This window comes from Stegodyphus dumicola, chromosome 3 (genome assembly GCF_044657685.1).
Source record: "Stegodyphus dumicola isolate Sdum_Otavi_A_Nest chromosome 3, ASM4465768v1".
Lineage (NCBI taxonomy): Eukaryota > Metazoa > Arthropoda > Arachnida > Araneae > Eresidae > Stegodyphus > Stegodyphus dumicola.
In genome coordinates this window covers 13,356,277-13,367,501 of record NC_140770.1, presented here as the reverse complement: position 1 = coordinate 13,367,501, position 11,225 = coordinate 13,356,277, and the positions used below count along the sequence as shown (strand labels likewise).

Sequence of the window (11,225 nt, the reverse complement as noted above, 5' to 3'; positions counted from 1 at the left end):
TAATTTACGGAACTTACATACTAACGCCAACCATTCTGTCGCAGTTGGGCAGCTTTTTTACAGAATTTACTTATGACATGTACTTATATTTTTTATAGAATTTACTTTTTACTGATGACTTATAATTGCAAAAAAAATTTTTTCATACTTACGTATTATTGCATATTTTTTACGGATTAATTAGGTGTTTATTCCGATAACCGATCAGTAAACCTATTACTTGCAGGTTTTTGTTTCTTTTATTGTGGAGGAAATGTCCATACTGTAAGAAGAAACAGATTTAAAGCATTTGTTACAAATTTCAAAGTAATATACTGTTATCATGGCAGAAATTTTACCCTATTGCGAACGCAATTATTTTCATTGCAGACAAATCCCACGAGCGCATAGCCCACCAGCGGCCGAGCGGTAAAGTCGCTGAACACTAGTACTTCGGTCTGAGATTCGAATCTCGCGAACGGCCTGGCTGCATGGGCGTTTTCGCTGTTTTCCCCGTATGTAACCTGTATACGAGCCAATTTCCCATAGAAAGTCCTCCATGAAGGCATCCCTCCTCTTAGGCAGATAGCTCTCGAGGCTTTGCCGTAATTACATAAACCAAACCAAAACAACTTATTCAGAAGTCAAACAACAAAAATCAGCGTTATATTTACAAAATTTTTCACAGGACTAGTTTCGATGGTTTTACCGAACCACCATCCTCAGCTGCAAAACCGCATTGCAGCTGAGGATGGTGGTTCAGTAAAACCATCGAAACTAGTCCTGTGAAAAATTTTGTAAATATAACGCTGATTTTTGTTGTTTGACTTCTGAATTAGTATTTATTCGGCGTGTTATTGTGTCTTAATCAAAACAACTTACTTAGCGCCTGTTTTTAAAATATCGCAATCTGTCTATAAAAACCACTGGAACATAGAATATAACAAAAAGAGCGCATTAGAATCGAAGAACTGTTATATGCACGGTTTCTGGTGTCCAGCGCATTCTGACATTTAGGCGGCTTCTAAATTGACACTGATAATGAAGTAGCTAATGTGACACCGTAAGAGGGCTTTAATAAGCTAGATAAGAAAATTAGGTTAATCTTTGAATTATGGTAACTTGGCGAAAATTTGGCGACCAACCCTGCTACAGCAACTCCTAGTTTTTGTTTGGACGCCATTTTGTTTTCACGAAGTAAAGACATTTTTTTTACTCAACATTTTTTTCCAACAATCTGCTAGCCGAATTACGCTTATGCTAGAACTTTTATGGAACAAAAGTGCTTAGTTATGACGAAGATTAGGTGCGAAATTGGGAGAAAGTGCAGAATAGCAAACTGCTTGCCGCGTTTTTAAGAATTGCACATACACGGTAACCATGTATACGTCGACCTATTTTCACTTAAAAAAACATCCCACAATTGCACAAAAATGGCATTGAGCACACTTTTGACTTTGTCCATGTACACTGCTAAAGTCCTAACTAGTAACCTTTATCGCCTTACCAAAATGTCGCCAAACTACCTGTTACCATATTCCAAAGATTAGTCGAAAATTATACCAATAAAGGCATATGACTTTGATGAGCTAGCAGGTGAAACTTCCGAAAACGGTGGTAAAGGTGGGGAGGCCATTGTCTCCTTTTCGGTATGTGTGCCAATCTAATGGAAAGCGACGAAAGACTAAAGTCACGCCGTGCAAGAAAACAAAGCAAACGTTGGCAGTCAAAGCTAGGTTACGAAGTTGTGATCTCTAGTCATGTAAGCAGCAATTGATCTGATCAAACAGTCATCCGGAATGATGTGGTAACTAAGAATTTCTGAAAACACTGCAGCATCACGGCTAAGTCCAATTTTGAAGAAACGCTTGCAAAGTTTAGTAATAGGGTCGATTTTCGAGTCATCATGGATCAGTTTTTTTCCAAATCGGGTAATGTGCATTTACAGCTCTTCTCAAAATCTTATTCTGCACTACCTGAAGTTTGTGGAAATCTGCCTCTTAAGCTGACGCCCAGGCTGCAGATGTGTACCATAGAATTGGCCTAGTAATGCATAGGTATATCCTTTTCTTTTTGTTGAGAGACACTCCAGAGTAATTGACAAGAACCACAGAAAGTTGGCTGGCGATACCACAGGCTTTTCCTATGACGTCCTTAATGTGTCAAGTTCATGTGAGCCTTTTGGTTAGTGATAACCCTAGATAACTTACATTATTTACATGGTTAACAGTTTCCCCAAAAAAGTAGAGGTTGTTCAGCACTATGATCTGAGTACCCCTTCTTACCAACAAAGCTTAGGCTTTGAGCCATTTATCTGATTCTGCATTTTCTGCACCAATCCTCAATATCTAAATCAAATCCTGGAGTTTGGAGATGGCATTATTGGGTTGGATGCTCACGGCTACAGCCCTACTGTTGACAGAGCAGGCTAACACAGAGTTGTGATCCAGTTTATCTCTGGGAAAATCGATTGCATATAACAGGTAGAGGGTGCAAGATAGGAACTCTGATGTTTTTGAGGGCTGAATAGACATTACCTTGATTGACAATAAATGTTCGGTCCGTAAGAAAGGAACTGAGGAGAAGCATAATCTCCCGACTGAAGTTTATCTTGATCAGTTTGTCGATTAACCCTTATGCCAGACGGGATCGAATGCTTTCGTTTTCCTTTTTTCTTTCTTTTTTTTTAAATCGATTCCCCACTGAATATTATTACTGCCCTCGCTCTTTTTTTTTTTTTTTTTTTTTTTGAAAAAAATAAATAAATAAAATAAATGAAAACAAAAACCGTTAAATGAAACCAACAGCAGAAAAGAATTCTTTTGGTTTCATTTAATAGTTTTTGTAAACCACAGATAAGAAATCAGAAGTTGTTCCCGGTCGAAAAGACTTAAGATCTTTTATTTGCCTTCAATTTTTAAAGAAATACATCTTTCATTAGAATAAAAAAAAAAAAAAAAAAAAAAAACAGAAACTTATTTTATCTTAAACTCTTCCATTTCTTTACTCTGAAGGAAAAAAGTCATATTGAATATCCTAAGTTGTACTTATCGTTTTCATAATACAAAGCCGTTTCCCTTGAAAAATCTCGAAAGAGTCCCTGCCCTTAGCTCTCACGTGCTCTGCCATATTCAAATAATCAAGCAAACAATAACAAGCCCACACTGATTATGTTTAAACTGGTCTAGTTTCCAGAATTTTGGTTAAGAAGCGGGAAAAAAGCGAATGTAGTCATTAAACACCGAAGAATTCTTATTATTCTTTGGCCCACCAACGGTCGAGCCGTAAAGTCGCTGAACACTGGTAGTTCGGTCCGAGGTTTGAATCCTGCGAACGGGGCTGGCTGGATGTGTGTTTTCGTGGTTTTTCCCATGTCTAACGTAAATACAAACCAGTTTCACTTAAAAAGTTCCTCCACGGGGCATCCCTTTCCCTTGAACAGATAGCCCTCGAGGCTTTGCTATAATTATTATTTAGTACATACTTACCTGGTTCGGAAACGACCGCACCTTTAAAGTCTTTGAATACAGATAATTCAAGCCGGGTTCAAATTTTAGGGAATCTGCTGGCTGTATGGGTGTTTTCCCAGTTTTTTTCATGTGTATACGAGTCAAATTCTCTATGAAGGCATGCCTCCCCTTAGACAGATAACCTCGCGTGCTTTACTTAAATTAATTTTTTTTTTGCCTAAAAAACCTTCTTACCAAAGAAATATTGTTATTGATAGGCTAATTCGTATTGCGTTATTATTGCTATTATTGTATGACTTGCATGTAATTTCTATTACTAAAAATAAAAACTCTGATGTGTACACCACATGACTTGTACGGAATATTAAATTAAACGCATTTTTCTTGCGTTTTATTTAAACTTATTGGATTGAATTAAATCTACTTCGCCGACAGCGCATAAACCACAATAGAATAAATGCATTCTTTAAAATTCACTCTATTTGTTTACCATAGCGACAGTGTGGTGCTAGGTTCACTTAACAGTATTATATTTTGTTCATATTATAACTGAGAATGCACAAATTTGATATCATTTAAAGAATTATCAAATCGTTGCCACATGTTCTGTTCAAATACTATAATAAAGCTAGAACGATGTATAAAAGAAATTAAGCAAACAAAACAAAAAAGAAACAGTTTTTCACAGACGATTGAGTATTTCTCATTCAATTAGTTCAGTTCTCACTTCGCGACAAGGCAAAAATACATAAAAACGCAGAATATCTGTATTAAAAATTACGAAGTAAATCTTCAACACCTCGAAAATATTCCAGAAAGGATTAAGCATGATTTAATTCGCAATAATAAATGTAGGCGTCATCTTTGTTGTTGCGAAGCTAAGTTTCTCTAGATTGGCGAAAAATCCACTATCCTGCTGTTTCAAATGTAAACGAGCAATGGCCGCCATCAAAAAGAACAACATAATTCAATCATTTTTAAAGCAAAAAATGTACAATTTACAAACATATAAGAGGAAAGAAACTGAGATCACTGAGCCGGGTAACAGAGTGGATATATATATATACGTAACAATATACGTAACGAATTTTATGTTCCTACAAACATAAAATTCACAAAATAACTATAATTTAATTAAAACATAATTAAATTCAAAAACACTACTTAAAATATAAATAAGCACATACATTAAATTAATAAAAATTAGCTTACAATCCCAATTACTTTAAACTAAATCATTGCTAATAACAATTTTCCCAATAATACCAAATTACTTTACTTCCACCTTACATTTAGAACAATGCATAAAAATAATATCCTCAAATGATTAAAAATACTAACTTACCTAATCTTCTTCAGAATCTTCATTATGTGGTATGCACACTTCCCTACAGAAAGAGTTCCAATCGGCTGCAGTACTACTGCTAATTTCTAAATCCGAAAATAGAATTCACGTTACATAGCGCCATGCAATCTAAAAATTAATCAACACTATTTCACACAACATACAATGAAGCTTAATACAAAATAATTTTTCCAAATTTACTCCCTTTTTTGATTAAAGAACTGTAATTCATCCATTAATGTCACATGACATATCTCATGATCTCTCATTTCCCTCGCACAAAATAATGTGTAATCGGAACTTAGCGCTTCTCACCTTATTACCAAAGTCCTAGGTAGTAACCTTTATCGCCTCCAAAACGTCGCCAAACTACCTGTTACCATATTCCAAAGATCAGCCAAGAATTCTCTTCAGAATTCATTTTAAAGCAGTTTTATAATTTTTTTGGAATAAAAGAGTATTTTATTCTGTCTATACATACAGATATCACGCAAAAACATCATTAAATTGCATTCGATAGCGGTCAAAATAGATATTTTTGTTGAAATATGCTGCCTGAAACTTTTCGCGATTACAATACTTTCTTTTATTTTCATACAAGTAAAAATATTATGTTTCTCATTATTTGTAGTGGTAAATTTTGCAAAGAAATTTAAATATTAAACAAGTCTATTCGTTTAACACAGGGCTGTGGAGTCGGAATAGGAGTCGGGCAGATTTTGGGGTAAAAGGAGTCGGAGCTGGAATCGTTAAAAACAGGTAGACTCCGACTCCAGTTTCCGTTGGACAGTTTGAATTTGAAATGAAATTTAAATGAATTGAAAAAAAATAATGACAAACTGAGTTATTATTTTTATTTATGGACTATATAAATTAATAAATAGTTATTTTCTATTTTATTGACATATTAATAAATAAATATAAGGATGGATGTGATATTGTTTGATTTGATGAGACAGGTGACGGAGGACGGGGACGCCTGGTGTTTAACAGGGGTAAGCAGGCATATGTCCCACGCCTTCCACTATCCAGATGCAACAACTCCCTGGAGATGCACAAGGCGGCACCGGCAGCTTATTGATATTCCATTCTGATTAAACATGGCCATACAAAGGCGACATTGTGATACATTGAAATTTGATGTACATTTGTGGGTGGGGCAGTCTTGTTTGTACATTAAACAGAGCATGAACACACATGAAATGTGCACATTAAAAAAAAAAAAAATAAAGAATACATGAACACTAAAGACACCTACAACATTTAAACACCTAAGACGCTTCAGACACGTAAAGACACCTAAACACTTAGACACTTGAGAAGGTACACAGAAACACTTAAACGCTTAATACAATACACAATACAATATGCAATAGAGTTAATACAATGTACAGTGACACAATATGCAATAATAAACGCATATAATGCAATACTCACATGCTCAGAAGATACGTAACGCAGTGCACATGTGCACAGTACGCATTACGCAGGACACATGAGTGATAATCTGAGATATTAGCATGTTAACGCGCGCAGTGCAGTAGCGATTAGTGTACAATCAGTGTGGCTGTAGAGGTAATACAATATGCAATAGAGGTAGTACAATATACAATAATACAAAGTGCAATAATAAACACATACTATGCTGTACTCATATGCACAATTGATACCAGACGCAGTACACAGATACATGGGATGCAGTACGTAGGACACAGGATGCAATGCAATATGCAGTGGAGGTAATATAATATACAGTAATACAGTAATAATCACATATAGTGCAGAATTCATATGCATATAATTTACATAACGCAATACACAAATAGACAGAACACTTTACGCAGGACACATATGTAATAATCGGAGATATTAGCATATTATGTGCACAGTGCAATAGCAATAATAGTGTACAATCAATGCAGCCATACAGGTAATACGATGTGCAATAGAAGTAATGCAATATACAATGATATAAAGTGCAATAATAAGCAAATGTAATGCAATACTCATAAGCACAAAAGGTACAAAACGCAGGAAATGATATGCATGACGCATAAGTAATAAATTAATGCATTAGCATTTTACGTGCGCAGTACAGCAGCAATAGTAGTGTACGAGCAATGCCGCCATAGAGGCAAGTGCTTGTACAGGGTATACATATGATGCGATACGCATTAGACATACATAAAATACAATATGCTGTGATAAGCATATGTAAAGCAAGACTCATGCACAATTGATACACATCGCAATACACAGATGCGCAAAACACTATACACCGATACATAAAATACTATACCCATTGCACATAAGTAACAGAGATATAAACATGTTACATACATTGCGCATTAAAACACATTACGCAAATTTCATTATACACATAATTAAACATTACATCAACATAATTAAAACACCCAAGTAAACATAATTACACATAATTAAACATTACAGTACACATTACATATTAAAATCAAACATAAGCATTTTGCGCGCACAGTGTTGTTGCAATAGCATAATTACAAATCAAACGGCAATTTCCAAAGTTTGGTTATTTCATACACAGGCGCACATTTCAATCTGGCGATAAATTGCAGTCTGGCAATTATTGCAATCTTGCAATTTACAATAATAAACACATATACTGTAGTGCAGTACTCATATGCACAAAAGATACAAAAGGTACAAGAAGCAAAATGCAGGTATGCGTGACACATAAGTTATAATTCGGAGACATGAGCATATTACGCGCGCAGTACAGAAGCAATAGTAATGTACATTCAGTGCTGCCATTGAGACAAATACTTATACAGTGACAGATGCATATAGTTTGATACACATAAAATAAATATGCTGTGATAAACACATATAACACAAATCTGAAAACAAAATACACAGATGAACAAAACGCATGCACTTAAAATATAAAACACTATACCCCGACACTTAAATTACTATACATAGTGCACATATGTAATAAACAGGGATATAAACATGCATGACGTATATCATGCTTAAGAAATTTTAACATATGATGCGCTAGGTCCGTTATGCACGTTTGTTGCACAGATTATAGCACAATTAGCGTAGCTCAGTTAGCACAGGCACTCAGTATACTGCGGTTGAGGACTTCTGTGAAGAATGGTGATGGATGTTGATCATGGCAGCTGCTTAAGTCAGGTGACAGACGTCTTGACCCTGTGTGACTAGGTAGTTAACCATTTGGCAAATTTTATTCACCACTGCACGGTTTTTAACCGTGAAATGGAGAAAGGCATCGAGATCGGTGGTAGGCTCTGGAAGGTGCATGGCCGAGGTAAGAGGCCATGCGAACAGGTAGTGGTTAGGGTTGCCTTCTTGTCCGCATATGCAGATGTCTGTGGTGGATATGCCATGTCTGTGGTAGTACGTGGGAAAAGGCCCATGCCCTGTTATAAACCTGGTAAGCGGCGGTATGGAGCAGAGTCGGCTAGTTGAGACTTTTGGTAGAAAAATGTGAGCTCGACGCCCGTGTCGCAGCTGTCCCAGTCGCGTTGTCAGGCTGTAATGGTTGCTCGTGTGAGCTGTGACTTTAGGTAGGAGGATGGAGCTGGTAGGTTCACTTCTATGGCCTCATGGTTGGTGGCTGCCTCGTTGGCTAGGGCATCTGCAGCTTCATTGCCAGCAAGGCCCACTTGGGCCTTCACCCATATGAGTCTTGCTGGGTTGGAACGATGCTGCTGCAGTAGACTTTGAATGTCTTTGATGATTGGTGATGTATGTCTGTGATTTTTTATGGCATGTAGTGTTGACTGGCTGTCAGTGCAGATTATGGGTGAGCGGTAGTTGAAGCGTGTAGCGTGTGCTATGGCCTTCAGGATGGCGAGTGCCTCAGCTTGGAAGATGCCGTTATGTGGTTGGAGATGGCCCTTCCAGCTTGTGATGACTTCATTATGGTGGGTAAGAAGGAAGGCGCTGCCGACTCCTGCGTCCTGCTTAGAGCCGTCCGTATAGTAGACAGGATGAGCGCTTGTGATATTTGAAGAGGGAGGTTTGGGGATGCTGATGATGACTGCTTTTCCTTTGTCACTTGGATGTTGTCTGCTGTGATGCCTTAGGTGTTCATAGGAGGTGGGGCTGAAGGTGTGTTCATTAAAGGTGGCATCTTGTCTGAGTTGTAGTATCCTGGTGGTCGCTGCTTCCTGCGTGGCTCTGTGATAAAGGGGAGGGATGCCGGCTAGTGTTAGTGCTGCGGATGTCGCAGTGGTTCGAAAACCTTTGCATATCATAAGCGCGAAAGGGCGCTGAATAGTGAGTAGCTGTTTTTGCTTTCTGCCCTGCATTGGATTTGCCCAGATTGTTGCGGCATACAAGCAGATGCGTTCTATGACGGTTGTGTACAGGATTTTGTTGATATGAGGATTCTGACCCCAGTTGATTCCTTGGAAAAGTTTTGCTTTTCTGGCTATTGCGTTTGTTTTGCTGCGTATGTAGTGAAGATGGGGGATCCACGTCAGGCTCGATCCCAGATAATCCCGAGGTATTTGAGCTCAGAAACGATCTTGATATTGGTTTGCTGTAGCTTGATACAGGGTTTCCGTGTTGGGTTGTGCCTGGCTTTGGAATAATTAGTGCTGCGGATTTATCGATGGAGAGTTTGAGTTTGGTGCATAAGGTGTTGAAAATTTCACATGCGGCTTTACCTCTTTCTTCTAGCTCATTTCGCGAACGTCCTTGGATGATGATAGCCGCGTCATCCGCGTAGGCAGTGATCTTTGCATAGGGCGGCCATGCATAGGTGAGGACTGTGTTAAACGTAAGGTTCCAGAGGAGAGGGCCGGCACATGAGCCTTGTGGGCAGCCTCTCTCCTGGACCTTGACTGTAATGCCTTGGTTGTAGGGCAACATCAGCTTGCGATTGCTTTAGATAGTCGCTGAAGGTATTGAAGAGATTTTGTGGGCAGCGAGCTGTTCTGAGGGCCTGTCTAATGGCAGGCCACCAAAGTGAATCAAAGGCGCTGCGCAGATCGAGAGAGATGAAGGCAGTGTGAAGTTGTTGTTTCCTGTTGCTGTGGATGATGCGGCGAATTTCTTCAAGTGTGTGGATGAAGTGGAAAAGTGTGTGGATGGCGAATTTCTTCAAGTGTGTTTCTTCAAGTGGATCTTCCTGGTCTGAAGCCGTATTGCTTACTACTGAGGATATTATTACATTCAAGGTGGTGACTGAGGCGCTGGACTAAAAATTTTTCATAAATTTTGCCCATGGCTGGGAGCAGGCATATCAGTCTTAAGGAACGGGGGTCTTGTGGGTCTTTATTCTTTTTGGCAAAAAAGACAACATGACCTGTTTTAAAGGCAGTTGGAAAGATTTAAAGTTTAAATAGGCTATTGAATAGATGCAAGAAGAAGGCATGTTGTGCGGCGAAAGCTGTTTTGAGAATATTGTAGTCCAGGCCGTCAGGCCGTGGCGCTTTCTTTGTTGAGAGGATTCTAAAGGTTTCTGAGATTTCTTGCATGCTGAAGTCCATGTCATTTGCCGTGTCAGGGCAGGTGGTGTTCTGTCTGATGCTGCGTTGTTCAGCTGTGTCTGTGGTTAGATCATCGGGAGGAAAGATCGCGTCCATCGTGATGGTGGCCGGGGCGGATGTAAGGTTATTGTCCTGTGAGCCTGCGGCTTGTTGAAGATGAAGTTGATGTGGGCGAAAGACTTTATTGGTGCAGATTTTGTGCAGGATGCCAAAGGGGTTTGCATTTGTGGTGCAGAAGCATTTCCAGCTGGTAGTTTTAGCGGTAAGGATATTTCTTTTGTAAGATGCTCTCTCCATTCTGTAGAGGGCTAGATAATGTGCCTTTTCTTTATCTCCTATGACTTTGTTGATCTTGCGTCGTAAGGCACGGCATTTTTGCCGTTGTGTTCGTAGGCTCTTGGTCCACCATGTGATCCCATCGAGTTTTTTAGCAGTGCGCATGGGAAGGACTGCATCGCAGCAGTTTTGGATTTCTTTGGTTATGCTAGTTGTGAAGTTGTCAAGGTCCTCAGCGTTATTACAGCTGTGAATTCTTGGGATGGCGTCTGTGAGGAGGGTTTTGAGTTGATTCTTGAGCCTGTTTATCTTACTGCCTGGGAGTCTGTATCTTTTGAGTATTGGAATGGTTGCATTTTGTGTCAGCTGGAAGTATATGAATTTGTGGTCTGACAGGCTTTCTGTGTCTACCACTTCCCAGTTTTGCAGGAGATTAGTTGCGTTGCTGCTAGAGAGGGTTAAGTCAGGCCAGCCCGTGTGATAAATGTTGTCAAAGGTAGGTGGTGCTTCTAACGAGTTGTAACTCCTCTTACCCTACGACAAACCTCTCGAGAGGACTTTCGGCTCGCCGCATATTTAGATTGCCCCCATGACGCACAGACACTATATATTTACAAGCAATTATCGCTTCCCCGGAAATCGAACCCGAGT

General features: G+C 38.9%; 1 protein-coding gene and 1 long non-coding RNA gene across 3 annotated transcripts in view; one reads left to right on the top strand and one right to left on the bottom strand.

Annotated features, from left to right (window-relative positions):
* The window catches only part of LOC146997915 (uncharacterized), a 189,639-nt gene that overhangs the window by 7,051 nt on the left and 171,363 nt on the right, over positions 1-11,225 (top strand). The window lies entirely within an intron of this gene.
* Positions 1-11,225, bottom strand: part of net (atonal bHLH transcription factor 8-like protein net) — a 158,591-nt gene that overhangs the window by 58,157 nt on the left and 89,209 nt on the right. The window lies entirely within an intron of this gene.